The following is a 27,025-nucleotide window of genomic DNA, read 5'->3' on the forward strand; positions in this document are numbered from 1 at the left end:
ATAGGCACTGAAACCACTCCTAGCTCCAAAATCCCGTTATACTCATATTTCTGAAAACAGCTTTGTGTATTTCATTGACGGTGTATTTTTTTAAAGTGGCAATTTAATTCACTGTATATGTACTTTCAGGTATTAATGAACACTTCTGGTGAAAATGAAAAACTTCCAAGTTTGAAGCAATCATAACTGCCTAAACACAGAATTTTGCTATTACCCACACCCAATGTGTACTGATTCTCCATAAATATTGGCTAGAGTAAACCTGGAATATTGCTAAGAGGGTTTATTGGAAAATGAAGACAAATCCATTCTGTGTATCCAAAAATAAAAGCCATTTCCTACTGTCCTCTTTATAAATCTAACTGAATCTTCCATGCCATAATCAGGATTTGAATGTCAGTAGCATAAACTAGACCAGAGAGGGGTGAGGAAGCCTAGGCTGAGATTCCAAGAAGAATCATAGGGATGGACAAAGGTCAAGTGTTAGAACACAGACAGAAGTCCAAAAGTTGTTTTGTTGGTTTGTTTTTTGGTGGGTTTTTTTGGGGGGAGGGGGTTGTCTGGTTTTTTTGAGAAACATTCAAAGATATGAATTCAAACTTAGGTTCAAAACCAGAAGAACAATTCATGGGATGAAAGGACAGATAGGCACAAGTACCACTAACCAGAAGTCCCATTTCCAAGTTGTAGCATGTCTACCTGGGGGGAGGGGAGTGGGGAGAGAACAAGTGATTGGAGGAGAGCCAAGTAGTCAATAGTCAGGCAGCAAAGGTAAAGCAAGGTAGGCTGCCATCATCAGAGAGATCAGGCATCAGATACTGGGGATCTAGTCAGAGAAAAGCTGAGATTTAGGGACAGAGAATTCAGCCTTGCAAGCAACTAGAGTAACAAGATCAGAGTGGGACTCCTAACAAGACTGGCTCAATGTTGAGCCACTGAAATGCAAACTGGGAGCTCCAAATATTCCCGTCTAAGCATTAAAGGTAAATCTACAGACAGGCTTTAAATATACCCAGTGGAAAAGATTAGAGGGATTCCAGAATGGGAACCAAGTAGGTCATTATATACTTAAGCCCAACTTATTCAGATCTACAATCCTTATACAAAATAGAGTGTAGTCTGTAAAGTAAATTTGGACAAGTAACAGAGTCATAAACACCTACTAGACATCCCCAACATCAATGCAACGAAGCCATTCCAGCATTGTCACTTTCTTAGTGATGTAGAGACAGAGATGTCATTTTTGCTTCTCTTGAGCACAACTCAGAATTGGGGCTAGAGCCAATAAGGAAGTGTGTGGGTCAAACAACTTAATCAAGCTGTGTTCTGCTACACACACCATGACTGTTATTTTAGCGGGAGATGAACATTTATCATTTTAATTGTACATTCACAGTGGCCTCCTGTTAAATAAGCTCTTTAGCCTCTATGGTGCCCTCTAAATAATCAGCATTTGGACTCCTTGCTGTTCCCACAAAAGGGCCTATAATTTATTCAACACATGAATTCATTCAATAAAAATTTTATTGAGCACCTACTATATGCAAGGCATTATGCTTAGTGCTGGGAGAGGGAGAATAAGGTAACAGGTATGAAAATAATGCAAGACAAGAATGAGAGCTACAAAGCACAATGGGAGTACAAAGGAAGAGGGCTTCATAGAGGAGATGACATGAGCTAGGCCTTAAAAAGTGAGTAAGAACTGGACAAGTAGAGTGGTATTAAAGAAACTGAGGGAATGCAATGAGCAGGAACACAGTGACATCTTGTAATAGTCATCATCATTATGCTCCCTTCCTATCACCCATTAGGCCTCAGGAAATAGTTCATAGGAAGCCAGCATGTCTTTGTCAACATATAATTAACCTCATTTCTTTTTTTGATGGGATTGCCAAACTGATAGGTCAGGGGAATATCCTAGATATACCTCAGCTTACCCAGATGACAGTACAATAATAGAAAAAGTCTTTTATATTAGCCATGTGTTCAAAATAAAGAGAAGCAAGCTAGATGACAACCCAGCTTGGTGGATTCAAAATAACTTAAGAAATTCAAAAAAGTAGTCATGAATGGGTCAGTGTCAACAAAAAGAAAGGTCACTAGCAGAATGAATGCCCCAGGGATCTGTCCTTGACCTTGCTTTGTTTACCATGTTGTCAATGTCTTGAAAGTATTTAGAGCACACATATCAAATTTGCAGATGGCACAAAACTAGGAGGGATAAATAGCATGCTGTCTAACACAGATAAGATACCAAAAGCTATCAATATCAATATCAGAAAGACTGAATGAGTAAAAAATCATTTATTATAAGTGCTTACTATGTGTGCTGAGAATACAAATGCAATCAAGATAGTCTCTGACCTCAATGAGCTTATAGTCCAATGGGGAAAACAACAAATAAATGGGAGCTAAAAAGGAGGAAGGAGAAGCATGCCAGGGCATGGTTTGGAAATTACTAGGCAGTAAAGTAGAGGACTAGTGTGAAGCAAGACGAGGTGGAAGCTTACTTATTAGAGTCTAGGTTTCAGTTAGATAGGGATGTGCAAAATGGCTGAAGTATTGGTGTCATGACTTAGAAATGGCCGAGGAAAATATTGAACTGAACCCAATAAGGTAAAATACAATTGGAAAAATCTAAAGTCCTTAACTTGGGTACCTTCTAAGCACAAGGTGGGGTAGGTATGATGAGAGCAGTTTATCTGAAAAAAGAATCTGGAGTTTTAGTGGCTAGCAAGCTCAAGGTACATCAAAAAAGTAATGTTATCCTAGGTGCATTCAATTCAATCAACATTTATGAAGGCCCTTCAACCTCCAGGATCAAATATAACCTCTTCTGATTGGTTTTGAAAGCCCTTCAGAACCTGGCCCCTTCCTATGCCTCTACTCTTCTTGTACCATACTTCCCTCAGCACACTCCATGATACGGTGACCCTGGCTGGAATACTCTCCCTCCTCAACCCCATCTCCCAGCTTTCCAGGTTTCCTTCAAGTCTCAGCTAAAGTCTCACATTCTGCAATAAGACATTTCCAACCCTCCTTAATCTTAGTGCCTTGCTCCTGAGATTATCCCTAGTTTATCCTGTATGTATCTTGTTCTGCCCTTCCTAGTCCAATAGTAATACTCCATGGTGGAGAAAAATAGAAACAACCAAAAAGAATTGAGTCATTCTGCCTTCTCTTTTTCATCTGCTGTCATCATCCAACATATTGCCCATTTATATCCTTTACGTATTACTATTCATCCATACCTCATGAATCTTGTAGGCCTTAATTAGTCTTTGTGAAACACTTGAGATACTCAGGATCAGAACCCAGGTAGAAATTTAAGTAATGTTATTCTTACTCTTTCATAGGAAAATGAAAATAAAAATTCTGAGGATGCAAGACAATTAGAGATTGTAATCACAAAGCTGATTAAAAGACCACCTTGTTCCTGAAAATTAGAAGTTGTTTCAAAAGCAGTGTTGGTATTGGTGTATAGGAGGGGGACATTGCCATGGGTTCCCCAGCCACCCAGAGAAATGCTCTTTAAAAATGTTCTATTAATGATTGGGGTGGGAGAAAGTATGCTTATATTCTGAAAGGACTTTAACCTCAGCAACAAAGAGGATTATCCTATTCAGTCAGAGGAAAAATAGTTTTGTGAAGACACACCTCTCTAAAGAAGGGATACCCCACAGATATGGAAATCTTTTGAAGGGAACATTCTAACAATAGGAGAACCACTGAGGGACCAGACCTGATATCCCCATAGCAGCAAGAAATGAGTAAATGGCTCATTCTGTGCTACCTGCGTGTTTGAAGCTGCCAAATGTAGAGAGTGAATCAGCGTGACTCGGGATGTACATGACTGGTGGGTGTTCTAAAAACAACTTCAGGAGAGGGGGAAATATGCTTCCAGTTTGATTGGTGCGTCTTTTGCAGCAATGCTATGTCAGGATTAATTCCTGTGGTGCCACATCACTTCATAGAAAGGTCAGACAAAGACACACTTAAGCGATAATGATGAAGGAACAGGTCATCTCCTACGAATTAATGACTGGATAGAAGGAATTGATGGCCTTTGGCTGTACCTTCAGCCATTAACCTCAGCTGGTCATTAATCCTCAGAAGATGCCCTGTGCTGAGGTCATCATTGGTGTTATAAACTGCAAATGACGAAAACTGCATGTGCACACGCAGAGACACAAAGATGCATTTTTTTAAAAATCCTTTGAAATGAACAATACAATTTTGAAATGACACATTAAGGGTATTTCAATGGAGCTGCTAAACCTCCGGTTACCTTGTCACTTGCTGCTCTTTATCCCTCTTTTTACTGCTTAAAACTAAAACTTAGGCCAGTGAGGTTAGACTGATTGCTAACTTGTTTTCCTTGCAAGACCACTCTGATTATTTTCAGTGCTCCTGCTTAGTGCAGTATAAGTATTGGGTTTATTGCTTATGTCATTGGAATTAGAGAGAGGATATTAGCAACTAGCAGAGGGGTTTGTGAGCATTTCCAAAGGTTCATTCACCCATTGACTGGTTGACAGAAAGAGTTGGTATTTTGCTATCAGCCAAACTATTTGCAAAGGGGAGCCTTGCTATCCTTTTCTCCTTGCTGACTGACATTTCTGGAACTATCATCCTTATGCCTGAGGTGATAATTCCCCAAATTGGGTTTTCATGCTGGAAAAACTAATCCTCATAGGCTGCCGGAAATGTCATCTCTGCAGGGAATCTTCTTCAGGCCAGGTTTGCAGAAGTGACTTCGAAGGATTAAGAGGTAAATAAAGAAAACGGGTAATCCCCAAAGTCAATTCAGCCAAACATCTACTTGGAGGGAAAAACATAAACAAAAAAAAGTTAAAATATTGAAAACTAAAACTGAGTGAGGATCTCAGCAGGTACAATTGAGCTCTGGAAAGGATCCTAGAACCAAATACCATAGTCTCATAAGATTATACGTTTAGACCTGAAAAGAACCTGAGAAACCATAGAGTACATCCCCTTCGTTTTACAGATGAGGAAATCGAAACCCAACATCATTTTTACTTGCTTTTGGGTTGTATGGCTAGCAAGTGTCTGAGCAGGGATTTGAACTTGGGTCTTCCTGACTCCCACTCCAATGCTCTATACACTATGATAAGTTACTATGACTAGAAATGCCAACGAATGGACATTGTCTTGTGGAAAGATTCCATTTTCTAGGCATTTCTTTATGCTATTAAATGACAATGAGGATGGGGATTCATATTTTTAAATTGGATTTTAATGTTTATGAAGTCATTGCCTCACAACAATCCCATGAGGAAGGTTTTTCAAGCATTATTATCCCTATTTTGTAGATAAGAAAACTGAGACTCAAAGAAATGAAGATCGGGATTTTTTTTTTCATTTTTTTGTTTGTATGCATCTCCAGGACAGTATCTGTCGCATATTAAATACTGAATAAATGCTTACTGATTTACTGATTGGCCTGCCCCATGATTTGGTTTAGAGGGGTAAATCTGACCAATTCTCTGCCTTCTAGGACTAAGGATGCTTAGAGAAATGGTGACTATGCTTTCTGTGAATGAATAGTAACTTTCATTTCCTTTTATTTTTTTCCTTCTTGTAAGACTATGTATGTTGCAAGAAAAAAGATTTGTATGCCACATTCTTTCTTTGTCAGTTAACTCTGGATGCAATTATTTCCTACCTGATTTCCTATGGTTCCTCTACAAACATCCTATATTCTTATCAAAGCAGAGCCCTCTCCATGCCCCAAACACAACTGACCTTTTTCTCATTCTTCCTCTCCCTGGGATCTTACCTCACAATCCTCCTTATCACCTGTAAAGTTCCCCTGCTCCCCTCCTCACACACACACACTCCCAATCTCAATCTCTTCATAATTTATCTATTCTTCAATGTCCAACTCAAAACCCACGTTCTAAGGCTTCCTGGAAATAGTAGACATAGGGGCTTAACTTGTGACTTCATCTGAATAGAGAACTCCCAGTCCCTCTATCAAGGCAACTTGGAACCTTCTCTGCAATTGATCTTGCTAGAGCACTGAGAGATTAGGTGAATTGTCAAGGGTCTCACAGCCTTGGCCTTAAGCCAAGCTCTGCCTGGCTTTGGGTCCAGTTCTCTAGCCACTATGCAATGATGGCTCTCATTTCAAGTTCATTCACTCAAGTGTGAACTTGGATAACACATTCCCCCTTCTCTTAGCCTTAGCTCCTTTATTTTAAAAATTGGGTGGGTTGGACAGTGATCATTAAGCTCTTTCCCAACTCTGAATCCTATGATACCCAATCAGTTTAAGTGAAAATTGTCAGAACAGATTTGACATTGAGTATGCAGGTGTAGACTTAGCCTTAATGATCTTAAATGAGCCCCTCAGTTTCTTAGAAGTTAATTAGTCTCACCTCTGACATGTAGATATCATCCAGTTGCATATATCATAAGTAATTCTGGTGGATATTGGGAAGAGTGCTTTTGCAAACCATGGATCAGAACAGCAATTATCTAGATGAGTGTTTTCCGAACTGATTTGTCCATGGTGCATCTGGGGGTTTGAACTGTACTAACAAAATCTATAAATGTTCTTCTGGGAGATTAGGGGATATCATTTCTTTTGTCCAGACTCATAATTTCATCACTGTAGAGAAATCTCTAATATATATGGAAATTCCTTTTACAGATGCAGATTGGAAACCCATCTGTAACTTAGAGTCCCAGATTTGGGAACTGAGAAGTTAAGGAAGTTTGCCGACTGATCACACAGCTGCTATAGGTGAAAGATGACACTTGAATCCAAGTCTTTTTAACTCCAAGACTGATTTTTTTAGCCACTAGGCCCTGATGTACCCTTAGGATTAAGTGGAAGTCTGAGATAATAATAATAGTAATTAAGCCTATTTAATTCTGAAAAACTAGTGTAGATGATACTTTGTACTGATGATATTTTGCTGGGCCTGAAGTCAGGAGGACCCTTCTTCATAAGTTCAAATGTGGCCTCAGACATTTGCTAGCTGTGTGACCTTAGGCAAGTCACTTAACACTGTTTGCCTCAGTTTCCTCATCTATATAATGAGCTAGAGAAGAAAATGACGAACCACTCCAATATCTTTGCCAAGAAAACCCCAAACGTAGCCACCAAGCATCAGACATGATTAAAAACAACTAGACAACAATCAATAATTAATATTAATTTTTTATCTAGGAATTTCTATTCATCTCATGAGGAACACCAGGTTTCCACGCAATATGGGGAATGTTAACCTAGACAAAAAAAAAAAAGAAGTTGTAGATGGAGATTTTGCATCTGAGCCAGGACGACCTGAGTTCAGATCCTTCTCCCTGCTCCTCTACCTCCATCCCACACATATTGACTGTGTGGCCCTGGGGAAGTTACTTACCTTGTTAACCTATGCTAACAATTTATGGAGAAAATGCCAACCTGAATTGGTAGAGGGATTTCTTTATTAGGAGTTCCACACTCTAATGAGATCACAGGTTCTTTCCCTATCCTTATCCTTAATTTAGAACATTCAAGCAAAACATCTGCTCTTTAAAAGAAGGAAGAAGTACAGGAAAAGAAAGAGAAAACAATCAACAGTACCAGAACAGAATAGAAAGACTACAAAAACAATTACATGCCTTCATTCATCCCTTAAGTTAATTTTGTTCAGGGACATGACAACTGATGATCACAATAACAACACACTTTATGGTTACAAAGTATTTTACAAACTTTATTTCATTTGATTTCCACAATTCTGCAAGATGAGTAGTAAAAACATAATTATTCCTTCTTTTTTTTTTCTTTTCATTTGGTCTGGATTTGTGGTTATATTTGATTTATAGAACTCCCTGAGAGGAAATTCCTACCTGTGCAATTAAGAAACTATTTATTATTGTTTTTGAACAATTTACACTCTTAGAAAGTTTCTGGGGGCACTTAAAAGTAAGTGATTTTTCCATGATCATACCTCCAATGTATGGCAAAGGTAGGTCTGGTATCCAGATTTTTGGACCTCCGTGGCCAGCTCTTTCTCCAACACCTTACACTACCTCTCAATCTCCATTTAAAAGATATGGAAATCAAACCTCAAAACCTTAAGTAATTCATCCAAGGTCACACAACTAATAAGAATCAGAGAAGGGATTCAAACCCAGATCCTTGATAGGATGTAGTGGAAATAACACTGGACAGGAGGCAGGAAAGCTAACTTAGAATCCCAGCTTCTTCACTCACTTATCATGCATCCCTGGGTAAACCTCTCTGAGCCTCAGTTTCTATATTTGCAAAATGAGATTATACTATTTATATTTCCTAGCTATACCAACAAGTAGTCTCTCAATTTCCTGAAAACACTAGCTTTATTGAAATATGTTTGTTGCAACTTTCACTGACACATAAACATTCAAACGTACGTATAGGAACAAAAGACAAAAGCAAAAAGAAATTTTTTTTTTAAAAAAAACTTAAAACAAACAAACAAAATACTATGAAAAAGGTATTTGAAATAATTGTACATGCATCCGGATGTTGTTGTTATGATGTTAATTGTTGAAAAAAATAACATAAACTTTATATGAATATATTCACACAATCTCAGATTCAGGAGGGACTTCAGAGATCTTTTAGCTCAATCATTACTTGCATAAGAATTTCCCCTACAACCTTACCACAAGTGGTCCTCTAACCTTTACTTAGAGACTTCATGTGGGAAGGGGGAGGGGGAAATGGAACCTACCACCTTGCCTATTCCTGTTACGAGCTTCCGAAGCCTCGTAACTTTGCTCGGGGTTCCCCCCAAGCCCCAGGCCTTTGCCTAAGCAAAGAACCTGATCTCGCAGACAGTGAATGGGGTGGGAGCCGAAAGATGGTAAATGACTCCGTTTATTATTTCAGCAAGCAGCACATTTATACCTTTAGTGACGTAGGTACATTCTTTGGTTACCTGGGTGAAGGACAGGTGAAAATTCAATACACCTGGGTCCTAGGACCGCCCCGACTCCTCCTACTCTCCTCCCCTTCTCTTCCCGCGCTACCCGAAGCTCCCTGCGGGCAGGCAGTCCAGCAAAGAACCGGAAGTTCCACATGCTCTGCCAGAGAGCCGGAAGTTCCACGTAGTCAGGCAGGTCCGGGCACGGGCAAAGACCTGGAATTGCCAGGGAGGCAACAAAGGCAAGACCCCTCCTCCTGCCTCCACCCACACCCCAAAGCCCTGAGTTTATCTCAGCAGGCCCCTGGGCCTGGAGGTCCGAGGAAGACAGGGCTTGGCTCCAACTCGGCCCACAACATATTCCATTACTAGATAGTTCCATTGTTGGATATTTCTTCCCTAAATCAAGCTTAAATTTTCCTCTTGGGCAACTTCATTATTCTTCATTCTACTCTCCAGAATCACATAGAACAAACATAATCATTTAACAACATGACAACTCTTCTAATATCTGGAGATAGTTATTACATCCTTCCTCATCACTCCCTTCTCTGAGCTAAACGTCCTCTGGTCCATCAGCTAATATCCATAATACATAATCTCAAGGGTCGCCATATTGAATGTCTTCTTTTGGGTTTAGTTTGCCAAATTCCTTCCTAAATGACTTGATAAAAAAAAAAATTTATGGAATTATGAAATGAAGGCAAGCATGACCAATTCTTTGGGTACTCACTGGAAAGACCTCAACTGGCAGTGAGAGATAGAGTAGCAATCAGGAGGCAAAAAGCCCATAAAGTCAGAAACAAGCAGTGAAAAGTGATACAGAAGCAAATGGTGGTGTGGGGACAGGGGATGGTGGAATGGTGAAATAAGGTAGTGTTGGGGAAGAGGATGAGGAAGGGGAGAGGCAGGGAATCACATAACTACGGATTAAAATTGAGAGCACTCAGTAGCATGGACCTAGTAGAGACAGAAGGGTGCTCAAGGGGCAGGAGTTTGAGGTCTCATTTTTATAGGGCTTTTGGGTGAAAACAGACCAGTTCCTATCTGTGCCATCTTGGGGTTACTTCATTAACATATCCACATCATCTCAAAGTTATCAGCACCTTTTTGAGGTTCTGGTGGTTCTGGAGCTATGGAGGTCTGCATTTTGTCTGGGATTTATATATCCCAGACCAGAAACCTTGACAGGCATTGCCTAGATGGTTTCCCCTGATTCAATGCATATTACTAGGATGTGAATTTTAGTTAATATGAGATACAATTTGTAAATTATGCTCCCTTTGATCTTTGAAACAGTTTGTACTTAACTTCCAGGTTCTCTTTATAATATTATTTTCTGCTTTTGCCCCTTTATACTGGCTATCTATAAACTCACTATATTGAATAGAAGTTGGGGTGGGGGAGGTGGTCAGAGGACCAGAACAAGATACAATTTAACACACTAAAACATGATGCCCTGAACAGAAGACAATACTTTATTTTGGGGGGCAGGGGTACAATTAGGGTTAAGTGACTTGCCCAAGGTCACACAGCTAGTACATGTATCAAGTATCTGAGGCCAGATTTGAACTTAGGTCCTCCTGACTCTAGGGCCGGTTCTCTACTCACTTCGGCATCTAGCTGCCCCAAGAAGACAATACTTTAAATGTTACATAACCAGAACACAGGAGTTAAAAATAATATTAGCTATCCTTAGGGAATAAAGAGATCTGAGGCAAACCACTCTGGATACATGGCATCCCTCAAATGAAGGAGCCAATAGCTACCCCTCCAAATCACTGCCCCTAAGCAAGGCATTTCCCAAATTCAGGCCCCAAGGCAATCACCCTGGTTCCTTATACTCTACACAATCAGCTTTTTCCCCATAATCCCTACCACCTTTTCACATGGACCAGGTTCTATAAATGCCAGAGCACCAGACGGTCTTCTTCATCATTCTAGAAGGAAAGATCAGTTGTGTATACAATACTATGCTCCCCAACCTACTCCCCTTACCTCATATTCATATCACAAAAGATTAGCTAACCTGATCATAACAGGGATATCAAACTGAAACAGAAAAGGAAGTCACTAAATGATACATAAGGATCCCTGCTGGCCACATATTGACTTAGTTTTAAAATGTAATATTGTTTATGTTTCATTCTATTTTTTTATTTTGTTAAATATTTCCCAATTACATTTTAATCTGGTTCAGGTCACACTTGGGAATGTTGTGGGCCCATGCTCAAGCCTGTATTTGACACCCATGGGTTAGAGCACTGTTTTAATAATGCTAAGACCATGGATCCATTCTCGGTGTGAACTATTTTAGCTTCAATATGTTCTGCAGCCACAGATAACACTCATAATATAGGCCAACTGTCCTAAAATGTATGAAATTGGTCACAGAGAGGATTGGACAAAGGAGTATGAGTGGAACTATCCAGAGCCTCAGCCTAGAGTAGTAAATGAAATGCCATCAATGCCTCTGTGATGTCATTGATATATTCCTTATAGCAGCATAGATTCAAACCTATTTTTGCTTTCTTGTACTGTGTGATTTTTGTCCATATTTATGAACATGAGTACGCTCAAAAAAATATACACTAATATAACACAGGTAGAAAAGAGCACAGATCCTCACTTATGGGCTCTCCCATTCTCCCCATGCCGCTGGACTTAGCGCCAGCCAAATGGCACCACAGACGTACACAAGAACACTCACACACCCCTCTATTATCTGTAAGTTCTTTCTCACATGACCCCCTCCTTTCCCTCAAAGTGCTGCTCCTGCCTGATCCCACAACAGGAATGGAGTCAGCAGCTCTGGCTTCCATTTTTAATTGCTCCCCTGCTTCCGAGATGTCTATTAAGTTGGCAAGGTCAGCTACTAGTGTCCTCATTTTCCTCATGAGAACAATCATAGCCTGGATCATGGAGTAGAAAGAGCATTGGTCAAAGAATTACAAAACCTGACATTGAGTGCTAGTCCTGATGCCTACTAGCTGTACAATTCATTTAATCTCTTTATGACTTTATGAAAGCTCTGTGTAATTTCTTGTACATATATGTATACAATATATTATATATGTATATAACAGAGATGTTACTTGCAAATATTTTCCTCACATGACTGCAATGAGAAAAGCATCTCATAAACCTTTGACCACCATATGCAAGCATTACCTCTCAGAATCAGAAGGTAGGGAACTAATGTTCTTTGGAGGAAAGAGATTCATTTTGTTGGGAGTTTTTGTCCAGAAGAAAATGCCCTCCAAGTATCCCTGTCTGTTTTAATGTTTTCAAGCCTCCGCTTTGGGGAAAGTATTTTTTATCTTCAAAGTACCTTCCACAGTAGAGTCCCAAAGGCACCTGTCATTAAAATGACAAACCAGATTCATTCTGTATCAAGAAGGTGAGTGCTGAGAGAGATGTTATGTTTAGGGGCCATGAGGTGAAGTGTATGATGGTACTCTTGCGCCAGCTGGACTCATTAGAGGTCACAGTGTCTAAGCTGAGAACTGTCCCCCGGGCCTGATGAAAAGATTGTCAAAGCATACATTGGATCTCTATTTATATCTGGAAGAGGTCAGAGGGCTGGGGAGTTGAATGCCAAGATCCTGGAGATATATCACAATTGGAAAGGAATAACCTAAAAAAAACTTAATTTTAAGGATTCTAGGAAGTAGTTTATAAAATTGTGTTCACCACCCAGAAATATAATCCTCCAAATGCTTCTGGATGGTTATGTTTACATGGTGCCCTATGCAAATGCAGAAAGCTATAGTAGAAGGACTGCTGAACCTGGAATCAGGAAAGGAGGGTTTAGATCCCACCTCCAACACCTCCTCATCCTGTGACTCTGGGAAAGACATCTAACCTAAGCCTCAGTTTCTTTATCTGTAAGTTGCAATTAATATCTGTAGTACCTACCTCACAGGGACTCTGTAAGGATACAATCACATGAGCGTAGACTCACGGAAATCTTCAAGTACAATACAAATATCAATTATGTATAAAAAGAACTTTGGTGAATAGAATGTGTTTTTCTTCACAAGATAATACATTTAGAGCTGTAAAGGACCTTGGAGAATATCCAGCCCAACTGCCTCATTGTACAGATAAGGAAATTGAGGTTACTTAAGCAACTTATCCAAGGTAACATCCTTAGTAAGTGGCGGAACTGGGAACCAGGTCATCTGACTCCAAATCCAGCCCACTTTCAACTGTAAAAAGCTCTGACTTTTAAGCTATAATCAATATATGACAAATATATGGCCATTTATTCACTAATGAATTCATTAATAAATTATGGAATCACAGAATCATAGATTTGGAGTTTGAAAAGACCTTAGGTCATCCAGACCAATGGCCTCAATTTATATAAGAAACTGAGGACAAGGAAAGTTAAGTAACTTGTCCAACACACAAGTAGTAAGAAACAGAGCCAGAAGTTGAATTCAGATCCAAAAATTAATAATCACATGAGCACAGACTCAGAGTTTTCAAAGAACAAATTGTCAGAATAAGTGCATAATCTCCCAAGGCAACTATTCTCACTTCTACATATAAATGGGGGTGGTGTATATACAGAGCATCTCAGATGAATTCTCCTCATAGAAGAGACTAAGGAACCTACTTCAGGAGAGTTCTGATGACATAGAAATCCTTGGAGCAAGTGTACAGTATAAATGGGCATTGTGTAGGTGGTTCCAGTCCGCTAACTACATGGTGGGGAGATACTTTAAAAAAAATAGCTGTGTGGACAGAAGTAGGGGTGTCTTTAAAATGATATGAATCAGCCTTGGCATTGTCTCTTCACCTTAGTCTAGTCTGCTACTTGTCTCATGGTTGGACTCCACTCAAAGAATCACATGGGAGACAATATAGGGGGAGAGGCCTTGGGCCTTCTAATTTTTGTGGCAAAATGGAACCAGAATGAGTCATTGGCACCTAACAATGTGGGGCATCATGGCTTGAGCTGATGATATTAGAGAAGACATACCCTAAACTTCACCTTTGGGGAAAGGTATAGTCTGCCTCTCTGTAGGACAATGAGAATACTCTCCAAATATGTGTGTCTGATGTTAGGAACATGCTTTCTTAACTCCACGCTTTAGACACTCCTTTCTCTTGGTCAAGTTGCCAATCTGTATATAGATTCTGCATTTATAAAATGAGAGCAATGAACTAATCCCTTCTAGCTCTAAAGCCTGTGATGCCCCTGTAACATCAAGTTGGGTGTCTTTGATTGAGTCTTACTAGGTGCTAAACCCCAGGCCCAAACCCCTGTCTACTAGGTGCTAAGCCTATGTGGGTGTGAAGCCCTCAGGGTCCCAAGGAGAGCTGCTAAGACCAGAGCCAATAGTAGGAGCCTGAGTTCTGGTTACTCAGATAACATTTAATGACAGCTAAAGAGTGTATAAAAAGAGAGAACAGAGCTATTTGCTGGGGGCTCTCACTCTTGGAGGTGTGTTGATGTGGAGACTCTGGGTAGCTGTGGTTAAGAGCCCTTCAGCTTGTAAACCCGGATGTTGGAACTTTGTTAAACCCTGCTAACTATGCATTGAGATTTGGATCAAACAAGGTCTATCTGTTAATGTTTATAATTTGTTAGTATTTGCTCTGAAGTTCAGGGTGCTGCCTTTTTTGCCCTGAACTAAGTGAATGATATTTGTATGCTCGATTAAACTGAGATTTTTAACCCCTTAATGATTATTTTCCTTAGTAAAGCAGATCAAAGAACCTGTGTGGGCAGCTTTCTGTGTGCTGGTTGTTGGTGGGTCTTGCACCCCTAAAGCAGCTGCTAGCAGATTGTTGCAACAGTCCCATGATTGTTTTAGCCTTTCTCCCATGCAGCAGTTGCCTACAGCCACACATCAAAGCAGGAAGAAGCAGGACTTGCCATGTTGCTGTTCCAGATTGGACCTCATGGAAATGATTGGGCTAAGATGAGTGTATGAGGTAGATTATAATGCTAAGGACCAATAAGTCACTCTGCCCCATTCCCATTCATTGACATCCTAATGGAATTCTCCATACTTTATAGCAAATTTAATTTCCTTTGTGAAGCTATACCTAATCCCTCAGTCTAAAATAATCTTTTCTTCCCTGGATTTTTGAATGTGGTCTTTGGACCTCTCTGATACTTTGCATCATATTCTATCCAGCATTATATTGTTATTCTCTGTTTACAATTTGGGCATGTCATAACAGCTCCTCCCAAGTATAAGTTTTTAACCTTGTCCATTAATGTGTTAGATTGTTTTATTTAATACTGTGAGAACTGTATTTCAATAGAATAGATTTCATTTGTAATCCTACATTTCACATTTTATGCATTTGAAATATTTCAAGAAGGGGTTCTCACTGCCAAAAGGGTCCAAGACATATGAAAAAGATTAACGAACCCCTGTCCAAAAGTATAAGCACCATGACAGCAGGGACTACATTTAATCATCTTTTCTATCTTCCTCATTCCCTAATAGATTAGCCATTTAAAACATTTGCCAAATAAATGGCTAGCAGCCAAAGATACGGAAGAGAACAGCAGAGTGGTAAGGAGGCCAATCCTATCAAGAAAGAACGTTAAAGAGGTAGGAGAAAGGGGAATTATCAGTGGTGGGATTCCAATGAATTAACAACCAGTTCTCCACTGAACTGAGCCAAGGTGCTGCCCCCACCCTTGACGTGGCCAGCATAGGCCCCACCCCTGCTGATGATGTTAGAGAAGACATACCCTATACTTCACCTTTAGGGAAAGGTATAGTCTGCCTCTTTCTAGGACAATGAGAATATTCTCCAAATATGTGTGTATAATATTAGGAATAGTGCTTTCTTAACTCCATGCTTTGGACACTCCTTTCTCTTGGTCAAGTTGCCACTCTGTTAGTGGAATTCAACCTAAAATTAGGTACAGGTTCTTCCGAACCAGTGCAAACCAGCTGAATCCCTCCACTGGTTCTAAGTCTGGACTAAACATTGCTTATGTTCAAACTACCAAAAGGTGGAAAGGGAGTGGGAGAGAGGGGAACAAAGAAACAAAAGTAGGTAGGTCTTGGCTTTGTGAACAAATCTACCCCATGGGCGTTGACTCAGTCAAACTGAGATCTGGGAAAGACTTTAGCTTAAAAAGGCCAAGGTCTCCCATTGAATCCAGGGCCATCTCCAGTTGTCCTGATTTATATCTTACCACTGGACCCAGATGGCTCCAGAGGAGAAAGTAAGGCTGGTGACTTTGCACAGCCCTCCCTTACTTAAATCCAATTCGCTTGCATATCATGGCATCAGCTTCCTGAGGTCATGGTCCTCTTCAAGAACAAAGGACAAACAACAACCTCTGTAAGTAGAAATAGTAGCTGTCCACTGGGGACCTAACTGGAACTACACATTTGGGCAACACAGCTGTCTGTCTGTCTCTTTCTTCCCTTTCTTTTTCCTTCCCCCTCCCCTCCCCTCCCCTCCCTTCCTCTTCCCTTCCCTTCCCTTCTCCTCCCCTTCCCTTCCTTTCCCTTCCCTCAGTCTGCAATGAGTATCAGATCATATCCTTACTTATGGGTGCTCTGCCCAAAGGAATGTAAATTTTGACCACTGAAACTTTTTTTTTCTCAAGGACCACACCTTAAACCCAAATCATTCTGGCTCTCATTGACTGGCCAACTGTAGGTTCCAGGCCAAACCCCATTTGGTCGTTATTAGGACCCTGATTGTCTCAGAGTGAATATAAATAGCAATCGTTTCTGTTTTGCCCAGAAACCCTAAAGGTCTTCCCCTCCCAGACTGATTTTTTGTTTTGTCTGACTAGGTAAAGAGAACATTCTCTGCCTCATTTCTTACCTGGCCTTAATCACTGAAAGGGCATTGCCTCAGTCAAACTAAGACCTATTAAAGACTTTAGCTTAAAAGGTCAAGGTCTCGCATTCCATCCAGGGTCCTAATCTATATCTCTGCCACTGGACTAAGATGGCTCAGGAGGAGAAAGTGAGGCTGGTGACTTTACAAAGCCCTCCCTCACTTAAATCCAATTCACTTGCATGTCATGGCATCATTGCCATGATGTCATGGTCCTCTTTGAGAATAAAAGACAACAACAAGAATAAAAATTCCTTATGGTCAAGCTGTCAAAAGTGGAGGGGAAGATGGGAGGGAGGGGAACAAAGAAACAAAACTAGATAGGCTTTCACTTTGTGAACACATCCACCCCATGTCACCCCACAAAAGGAGGCTGCCTTCAGATAACAGTAATAGCTGAAGGAAGGGCACAGGTGAAAGTAATTCAAAGCATGTTTAGCTAGGACACGGTAAAGCTTTCCGTGTAAGCCATTGTGTTCTCTGTTTCAACTGCCACATACTTACACCTTCCATTATCCTTTCCCAGTCTTCTCCATACAAAGCCACCTACATAGAACTGGTTAAATGGAGAAAGAAAAAATATATATTCTTGTATAACACCTGTCCTCCTAAAAAAAAGTAAAGACCATATGGTGATTACCATAAAAAGCAGGGCAGGTGGGATGGCGAGGAGCTATCTAGTTACAACAAGTTTAGAGGGTGCTGGAGAACAAGAATAACCTCATAGGAAGGTACCTGAAAGAAAGATGCTGTAAATTAAAAAAAAATCTTTGTTGAATTCTTACTTCTACCTATCTCAATTTAAACATGTGTAGGGTGACCCTAGACTATGTGTCTGCATTTATCCTTTGCACTCTCCTCTTAATTATTGTCACTGACTTTCTTGCTATTTTCTGCCTCTCCTAAGACAAACAATAAATTTATCCAGACTTCTAATGATACTTATGGGCTTTCCCTAAATAGGAACATTCTAATCATTGTCTCCTGAATTCCCCAACTAAGTAGGCTGTTCCATAGAAGCTGCTCAGTCTCAGCTCAAAGCAGTCCCTATTTCTCTCCCTGGCCTTAGACAGAAGCAATACCAAAACAAACCCCCAAAAAAGTGTTTAAAAAAAGCCACCAGCTAATTTTTCTACCTGAATCAATTTATATGGTCATCTTACATAATTGCTCCAGTGTAAATCCAGGAAGTATGGTTTATCAAGTTTACCCAGTTTACCCAGAAGTAATTAACCCATTAATTAACCCATTAAACCCATTAATTGTTTTAGGGAAAGGATAACTAGAAGCATGAAAACTTGACTAGCTCTCACATCACAAAGATCAGGGAAATCAAAGCAGCAGCATCTAAAATATGGTCAAGAGGCTAAAACAGAAAAAAAAAGTGAAAGCAAATACAAAAATGCCACCAGCTGTAGACACGGAAATCTATTCTGCTTGACTAGATGGATGTCAAGTAATCAATGCCTGGCCCAAGTGACAAGCACAAACCAACACCTGAAGAACTGCATGTTCAAGATTATTAAGACTGCTGAGCCATAATTCAAGAAGCACTGGAGTTACAGACTTGCCTCTCTTCACAGTGTTTAGTGCAGTGAAAAGGACACAGGCTTTAACATGCTGGTTCCAATCTAAACTCTTATCACTCAGGTACCTAACTCTGGCCATGGATGATGGGTAATACTTCAGAGGAAGGTGAAAAGTCCCATAATGTTTAACATGCCAGCACCCTATGAAGATGTATGACTAGCTAATAAGCCTTAGCTTTGAAATCTCGGGGCAAAGCAGAGGCACATTTTTTGGTATTTGGCACTTTGAAAACATTTCTTGGCACTTTGCAACATGTTTTGCAAATAAGCATTTCATGGGCTACCTTTTGTTCTAGCTACAGTTTTCTACCAACTCAGTGTGAACCAGAAAAATCAAACCATAACTACTACATGGAATAAAACTACAAACAACCAATAAGAAAAGAACCATGACCGTTGAAAGGGAAGTAATAGTAAAAATGAAAAGCAGTGTGTTCTAACAGAGAGAGGACTTCCCTTTCAGTCTGGAAGGCCTGGGTTTAAGTCTAGGTGTGTGAACATGGATAAGTCAGATGCTAAAAGTCCCAGATAACTCTCTAAGATTTTAAGTACTAGATAAAGGAAAGGATATTGGCTCTGGAGTCAGAGAACCTGGGTTCAAAGTCTGCCTTTGATTCTACCTGTGTGAGCCTGTGCAAGGCTTTTAAACTTCCCTGAAATTCATTTTTCTCATCTGTGAAATGAGGGGTTTAAACTAGGTTTTAGAATTCTAGAGTACATTGCACGTCTAAATCTATGATGTTATAAGCTGCAACCATATATTAGTAGAAGGAGTTTCCTCATAGATACTACTAAAATGTCCTAAGAATGCAGACTTCCTATTTGCAAGCAATAGGTCAGATGGACCCAAAGCCCTTGGATTTGTAGGGTTTTTATTTCAAGCCCTACTAATTGGGGAGTTTTTTTGGTCACTTAAAATGCCACGACATTACTCATTTCCTTTTAATGACAAGATTGCATTTTGAACTTTGATATATTTTCCAGCCTGGGAGATTTGTGAAATTATTTCTGTAAGTCTATCAAGGAGAAAACAAATTAGGAACATGAAATAGAACAATATATCACACGCAGCCAAGTCTACCTCCAACTCAGAAAACCTAAACCTTTCTAAAGAAAGCATAAAAGAGCTAGAAGCAGGCAGATCATAAACCCTGAGGATGTTGGAAGGAACTCACTCATAGAAGTCCCTAAAATAACTCCATCAATTAGTACAAACATATTGGCCAATGTTCTTAAGCTCAGTGTTCTAGTATTCCTGAGATGATGGCATTCCCAGTAACGAGAAACTCAAACTGAATCAGGTGAGCTCCTTCAATAAGATCTAACTCTTCTAGACCACAATAGATCCCTGCTGCTCTGAGTATTAGAAACTTTAGCTGAGAGACCAGGAATCTAAATCTTGCTTTCAGTCTCATTTGGGGTTATAATTACTTTGAGACAAGTGACTATCCCATAGAAACCTTGGCTTGTGAGGTTCAAGGTCTTACAAAAAAATTATGTCCTTCTCTGAAAGTGCAGGCTGACTGAGAATTATTTTCTCCTTCAAGATTTCAAGAGGGTGAGATAGGGTCAGAGTAGTGGTAAAGAAGGAGGAGGAGGAAGAGGGTAATTATTGGTGTTGTTTCTCCAAGAAAGCCCAGTACCATCTCTTAGGACACTAGGTCAGTGAACAGAGTTTTTATGAAAGGGGTTTTCAGCTACGAGGGATAAAATAAAATCTCGGGTAGAAACATTACAGAGAACATAAGAGTTCACCCTTTCTTACCTCCAAAAAAGAAAAAGTGAACTTCAAGATACCTGGGCATTTCTCCATTTTCCCACTGGGCTAGTCTGACATTGAGTCATATAGTTTTTGAGGTTTTCTACAAGATGCAATGAGATAACCAAAATTAATTAATTTTTCCCTCTAAATGGTGAACCTCTTCAAAGTCATAACCAGCAAGGGCAAATGGAGGTTTACTCCAAGGTGCTAATTGAGCCACTTGGGGGTGGGGAGGATTTCTTCCTCAGGGAATATACTTCTTCCCCTGTAGGGCATGCATCCTCCTCATGGCATCTGTCATCCAGGTTGCTCACAACTCTCTACCATAGAATCTGGAGGATGAGCCACCTCTTTCCCAGAGCCCAAAACCAAACTGCCCTTTGGGTTTCTGCTACTAACCTTCCCTACCAACTCCCCATGCCCCAAGGAGAAAAAGCTCTATTGGGAAGCTGCTACTAACTTCTCAAAAATTTGTTGTCCCTTGGGAAAAATTCCTAGTTAAAGTTCTGGACTGTCTCATTATTTTGGGGAAAGTTCAATTCTCCTCTGTTCCTCTATGTGCTGTCATCCAGAGACATGATCATGTCAGTGATGTCAATTTGTTCATGCTGTTTGTGCCAGGTAATACCAGCTGATGATTTATTAGCTGCCAAATTGTCAGTGAGAATGGTTGAATCTCAATTTATCTTTTTTGATTTCCTTGAGGACTTGTCTTAGCTGGTACTGCAATACGGTCTTTTGTGGTTACACATGATGGCAACGTCTAGCCATGGGCATGTAACCTTGTTGTGCTCAACAAAGCAGAGCACACATAAAATGAGTCCTGTGGAGATGAGAAAAGAACATCAACCTTTGCCTAGTCTGGGATCCCCCAATGAGTAGGAATAGAAACGTGAAATCTGCAATGCCAAGAGATAAAAAAGAATATATAAATGCTATTAGCGAAATTTCAACAAAAAAGGTCTCTATGTTAAAGTTCTACATTAAGAGAGCAAAGGAGTGTTTGGGTGTACCCCTAAGCTTTGAGAAAAGCATCAAGAAGGGAAAGCATTAAATTTTCATGCCATGAAATTCAGAGTAAACTTTCTGGGAAACATAAGATATAGGATTCACTATTGTTTAATGAATTTTCATCCTAACTCCCCCCTAAATCACTTCCCATCCTTCCTTCCACCTCCCACTACATTTTTATTTTGGGAGCTTGGGAAAGGAAATTCTCCATACCCATGCAGCAACTATTCTGCAATTTATTGAGAGAATCAATCATTTTACTAAGGTCACACAACCAGTACGTATCAGAGAATGATACGTGAAGCCAGGTTTTCCCAGTTCTAAGACTGAATCATTTTCCACAATGCTAAGCTGTCTCTCTCCCTAATCAAATTAAACACTTTTTGAGGTGAAAGAGCATATATATCACTCCTTGTCATTTTTAGCACCTAGTACAATAATCAGTGCTTAGGTATCTGACAAATTCTAGCTGACTGATTTTGCAAGGGAACTCCAGGCATGTGATCTCCCTCTACCAATGCTGATATACAATGGTCTATGACAGAAAAATCCCACAGAGTTGTCTAGGCAGGTCAAGGTTAAATGACTTGTCATAGGTCACACATCTAATAAGTTATTTCCTTCCTTCAAGCCTAGCACTGCATCCACCACAACACCTGCCACTTGATTGATTACTGGTAGTGAATTAGTTATATTACTTGCATGTTATTTTCTTTCTAGGGTAATAGGATCATGTATTTATAGCCAGAAGGGACCTTAGAGGGCATCTAGTCCAACCCCCTTATTTTATGGATTATGAAAGAAATTGAATCCCAAAGTCTTAAATGGCTTTCCCAGTGTGCAAATGGCAAAGCCAGGATTTGAACCCAGACTTTCTGACACCAAATTATCTGTAGTTCTTTTTATACTACCTCTACTACTGTGGCCTAGAACAATAACTTATTAAATAAACAAAATTTTAGCACTGTCAGGGACTTAGAAATTATTTAGCCTTCCTTTAGGGATCACTCTCTCTCTCTCATCCTTTATATCCAAAAAACAATGGATCCCATCAATTCTATCTGAGTAATATTTCACCAACCTGACCCTTCCTGCCATAACACTATTTTCATTACCTCTCACCTAGACTGTTGCAATAGCCTGCCAACTGATTCCTCCACCATTGTCTTTTCCTCTTCCAACTCATCCTTCACACTGATACCAAATATAATTTCTTCTATATTTCCTATAATGTCACTGAACTGCTCAAAACCCTTCCGTGACTCTCCGTTGCCCACCAAATAAATTCCAAACTGCTTTGAATGTCATTCAAGGCCATCCACAATCTGGATTCAAGTTATCCTTTTGTCCTTTATCCTAAACTTTTCATGTGCTCCTGTCAAACTGGACAGTTCTTCATTACACATTTTCTTGGGTTCTAGCAGACTTGACTTCTAGTCCCTTTGCTCACATGCTTCTCCATACCTGGAATATCCTCCTCCCCCATCTCCTCATGTTAACAGTCTATTAATTCCTCAAGGTCCACTGCAAAAACCTCTTCCTTCAGAATGAAAACATCCCTGATTCCTCTCAATTCAAGGTCCATCTCTCCTTCATCTGATCTCAAAGACTTTTGCACTCCTCTTAGACAGGTAAGATATTCTAATTTATATTAAATTTGTCTGTATAGTATGGTAGTGACAGATTTGGAGTCAGAGGTCTTTGGTTCTAATCCTGACTCAGCTTGTTACTACCTAGGTGACCTTGTCAAGCTCTCAGGGTCTCAATTTCTTCATTTGTAAAGTGAAAGGATTAAGCTAGTTGACTTCTGAGGTCTCTACCAGCTCTAAGTCCATTTCTGGGTGATACATTCTAGATTGTAAAAGAGTGTCTCTCCAGAGGCAACCACAGTGTGGTATACCTAGCAAGAACTTAATATATGTTTGTTCAGTGACTTGCATCTGATTTTTAGATGACAAAAACGCCCCAGGACAGTATGTGACTTCTCCAAGTCACATCACAAGGCAAGCCATGGCCTTGTGTCCATCCCCATTAGCTGCTAGATTTTAAGAACCACTTCCTTAAGAACCAATAGCCTCAAATGCTGCTAGAAATTAAGAACAATCTCCTTCCTTGATCATCCCAACATAATAGACTGAGAAGGCCTTTAGGTCCCTTTCTTAGTGAAAGATGAGGCCCAGATCCTCGTGGAATATATTGTTTTTGACCTGAGGTTTACTTACTATATAACTTGGGCAATTTGTTATTGTAGAATTTTTTTCCATGAGGCACTGTGGTCTTTGATATCTAGAGGCAACAAAGAAACTTGACTTGACTCAAATGAAGACTGCTGGCAAAGTCATTTTGCTGAATATTTTAAAATATATTTTATTTACAGAGCCTAATTTTTACCATGAATGGAAAAGTTACAGTTTAGATATATATATACTTACCAGAAAAAAATGCTACTCTGGTGCTCCACTTTAGTGTCTCAGTGACCTTAGATTCTTGAAGGTCATGGCAACAGAGTACAAACTCTGGTAGTTTCAATCTAGCTGCAAAGACTTTGATTATGGTCCATGACTAACTCAGCTAAGTTCAGAAAGTCTCATCACCAGAAGGTCACCCACTAGGTTATCAATTTCTTCCCATCCATGACAACCCATTAAACATAAAATAACAGAACAGCCTTCAGTCCTGTGAGAGCCCTTCTCTTCTCTTCCTTAGGGAAAGGGAACATACAGAATGAATAATCAAAGAGTTTCAGACTGCCTGAAAATAACCATTTAATTGATGGCATTGTCAACATGTGATATATCTCCAGCAACCAACAAGTATATAATACAGGAAAAGATGAACCACATCCAAATAGATATTCTTACTATAAATGAAACCAGAAAACATAAAGAAGCTGCACCTAAACAAAAAAAAAATAACTTAAAGATTCTCCTCAGAGAAGCAAACAAAGGAATTTGTAGCAATGTGGGATCGTAGATGTAAAACTGGAAGGGAAGAGTCCTTAAGGGCCATTCTAATCCAACCTCTGTATTTTAAAGACATTATCTGGGTCTCTGCTAATGAATATGAACCATCCACCCCTTTGCGGTGAAGCTCAAAATCAAGGTGAGTCCAAAAAGAATTTCCTCCCCCAAAGGAGATAGCAAGAATGAGGACATGTCAGAAGATGAGGAAGAAAGCAGTAGAAAAGATGCTGTGGCCCCTCAGAAGAAGGGCAAGAAGGTTGGACCACACCAGCAAAGATAGCACCACCAGCAAAAAAAACAAAAAAAAAGCCACTGTTGCCACCACAACTTCCAAGAAAGTAGTCATTACTCCTAGTAAGAAGGCAGCTGTGTTCATGGCCAAGAAAGTATCTACCCCAACAAAACTGTCATCACACCAGGGAAGAAGGGAGCCACCCCGGATAAAGCAGCAACCTCTTTGAACAAAGGGGCAAAAAAATAGGGGAAAAAAAACAAGAAAGAGGTCAGTGAATCTGAAGAAGACAGTGAAGATAAGGAGAATGAAGATTTTAAGCCACCCAAAAGTCAAAAAAATGGGGGCAGCTCCAGTAAAATAAGACTATGAGGAGGAAGAGAAGGAGGAGGAAAACAACAGTGATGTGGAGGAAGAAGATGAGGATGACTCTGAAGAAGAATCTAGAGATACTACACCTCCCAAAGAGAAGGATACTTCCATGAAAGCTGTCCCTGGGATAGCTAGGAAAGCCAAGGAATCAAAGGAGAAGGAGGAGAAAGATGGTGATGAAGAGGAGGAAGTGTTGTGCCGAAAAAAGCAAGCGAGACCCGGATATGAATTTGGATGTGGATTTATTCAAGTGCATGACTGTTCCGAGTAAAGACTCAAATTGAACGGCCCTGAGCAGGGGTAGGGTCAGGGTACTTAAAGGGAAAGAACACAATTTGAGTTCCATGGAGACGGGAACACAAACAGTGGGACAAGCTGAGGCAGGATTATTTCCATGGAGAAGGGAACACAAACAGTGGGATCCATGGATATGGGATTACAAACAGTGGAGTTCATGGAGATGGGAGTAAAAACAGTGGGGTGAGCTGGGGCAAGATGGAGAAAATGGGTGAGGGGGCAGGGCATAACAGAATTGCCTGTCAAAGAAGCACCAGGAAAGAGAAAAAGTAAATTAGAAGCTGAAGCTTCCAAATTTTAGCCTCTTCACTTGTAACCTGACCTTTAACAAAACTGCTTCTGAGCTAAAAATTATCATCATGGACTTCTTTGCAAAAGAAATAAAAAATAAAATAAAAGGACCTTGTGGGTGTGGACATCCACATTGGTGCCACCAGGAAGATTGGCTGTCCAGAATTTGAATCCACTGAAGACATGGGAAAAGCCCTGGAACTCAGTGACTCCAACATCCTTGGCTCTGAAATGAAATTCAAAGAGGCAAAAGCAAACAAAAGAGAGGGAGTTGCAAGGACACTCCTCATCAAGAATCTGCCTTATAAAGTCAGGAGGATTCAAGGAAGTGTTTGAAGATGCTACTGAGGTTAGACTGGTCTACACCAAGGACGGGAGGTCCAAACAAATTGCTTACATTGAATTTAAGAAAGAAGCAGAAATGGGCAAGGCCTTGGGAAAGAAAAAGGGAACCTAAATTTATAGTCACAAGCTCATTCTGGACTACACAGGGGAAAAAGTCAAGGACAAGAGAATTCAAGAGGTAGGAAAAGTAATTCCTGGGGGAGGAATAACGGCAATCCAGCTGACTCAAAGACGGTGGTGCTGAATAAGCACTGAAGAAAATCTGCAGTAAGGGTTTAAGAAGGCAACATCAATCAGCTAGCTCCAGAACAACCAAGGCTGACCTAAAGCAAGGCATTCATCGAAATTGCCTCTGTGGAAGGTAGGGAGGTGAGGGTGGGAGAAGAAAGCTTCGAATTCTTGTAACAATATAGAAATTGAAGGCAGAGCATTCAGGTTGGAGCTAAAGGACAGAAGACAATTAGTGCAGCACCAAGGACCCAGTCCTACAAAACTTTGTTCGTCAAAAGTCTATCCAAAGACACAACAGAAGAAACATTGAAAGATTCGTTTCACAGCTTTGTTGCTACCAGGATAGTCAAAGAACAAGAGAGACAGGGTCTTCTAAAGGTTTCAGTTTTGTGGACTTCAACTTAGAAGAAGATTCTACAGCTATGAAAGAGGTCAAGGAAGATGGGGAGATTGATGGAAACAAAGTAACTCTGGACTAGGCCAAGCCCAGCGGCTTTGGAAGCCAAGGTGGTGGTCGTGGCAGCACTGGTCATGGAGTATTTGGTGGCCAAGAAAGTGAGAGAACAGGCTAAGGGGGGCTCTTGTGGCAGAGTCTGAGAAAATTTTGAACAAAGGGGATTAAATTAGATGATCTCTAAGTGCCTTCTCAGCTCAAATTTATGATCCTGTGAAACATAAACCATAAAATGGTCATTTGACAAACTAAAAATAGTCCATCTAGTAATTTCAGATAGATACAGCTATAGAGTACCAAGCCTTCAGTCTGGGTGAATACATCCATCAGAAGTGTAACGTGAAAAGTGTTGAGACCTTTTCCCAAGGTCAATAGTCTAAAGGAGCAAAGGAAGCTTTTATCAGACAATTAGATTATCAGTAAATTAAATGGCTGATTATACATCAGATTCCTTGGGGAAATTCAACCCAGAAATGATTCTCTGTAAGTTTTCAAGGGCATAATGAAAAACAGAACAAAACAAAACAAAACAAAACAAAACTCTGTGGTTTAAAATCTCCTTTGACAACCACAAAAGTTATTGATGCATAATTTAAAGAAAATATAGTGGTTCCTTTTTCGTATTTCCTAAGGAAACCAGCAAGTCTATTGTTTGACTTTTAGGCTAAATGCATTAGCTTAATTATGCAAGGCAGAATATGATATTTTTGATGCT

General features: G+C 40.0%; 1 pseudogene; it reads left to right on the top strand.

The window, feature by feature from the left end:
• The window catches only part of LOC118854811, a 109,376-nt pseudogene extending 83,639 nt beyond the window's left edge, over positions 1 to 25,737 (top strand).
• The last annotated feature ends 1,288 nt before the right edge of the window (positions 25,738 to 27,025 follow it).

Source organism: Trichosurus vulpecula, chromosome 6 (genome assembly GCF_011100635.1).
Source record: "Trichosurus vulpecula isolate mTriVul1 chromosome 6, mTriVul1.pri, whole genome shotgun sequence".
In the NCBI taxonomy this organism is placed as follows: Eukaryota; Metazoa; Chordata; class Mammalia; order Diprotodontia; family Phalangeridae; genus Trichosurus; species Trichosurus vulpecula.